Below are 489 nucleotides of genomic sequence, written 5' to 3'. Positions count from 1 at the left end.
ATCCGTATGCAACAGGAACAGGATGTAGATCCTTGGTATGGGGTTTAAATAGAGGGTTTATAGATGGGTGACTTTCAACTTTTAAATCAAATAATGTTTACGCATATTTGACTCTTAATTCAATCTGATAGTTAGATATTAAAAAAGGAATTATATATGAAGTTTGACGAGTCACATGATCATGCCAATGAATAAATTTCATGGATCCGTGAAAATGCAGTACGACAGTTGTGTAAATACAACAAAGACTTTTTTTACGTGTGCCCTTACAAGATGCCAGACGTACGTTTCACCATGCAGTTGAGGAAATACAATGTAAATACTTCCTTTTTGGACACTTTACTGGTTATAAATACACAATTCTTGATAAAAAAAGCACTTAGAGAAAAGAATCTACCTTACAATTAACTTACAAGGACAAAATATCAGCTGATCGAGAGAAAGAGAGTTTCACCATGCTAGTCTGTGTGAGCGACCAGCTGTAGAAGG

General features: G+C 35.0%; 1 protein-coding gene across 1 annotated transcript in view; it reads left to right on the top strand.

Annotated features, from left to right (window-relative positions):
- Positions 1-489, top strand: part of LOC119591492 (transcription factor kayak-like) — a gene marked incomplete in the record, with an annotated part of 26,684 nt that overhangs the window by 525 nt on the left and 25,670 nt on the right.

The sequence above is a fragment of the Penaeus monodon genome, chromosome 28 (assembly GCF_015228065.2).
Source record: "Penaeus monodon isolate SGIC_2016 chromosome 28, NSTDA_Pmon_1, whole genome shotgun sequence".
NCBI lineage: Eukaryota > Metazoa > Arthropoda > Malacostraca > Decapoda > Penaeidae > Penaeus > Penaeus monodon.
This window is presented reverse-complemented; position numbering and strand designations above follow the sequence as displayed.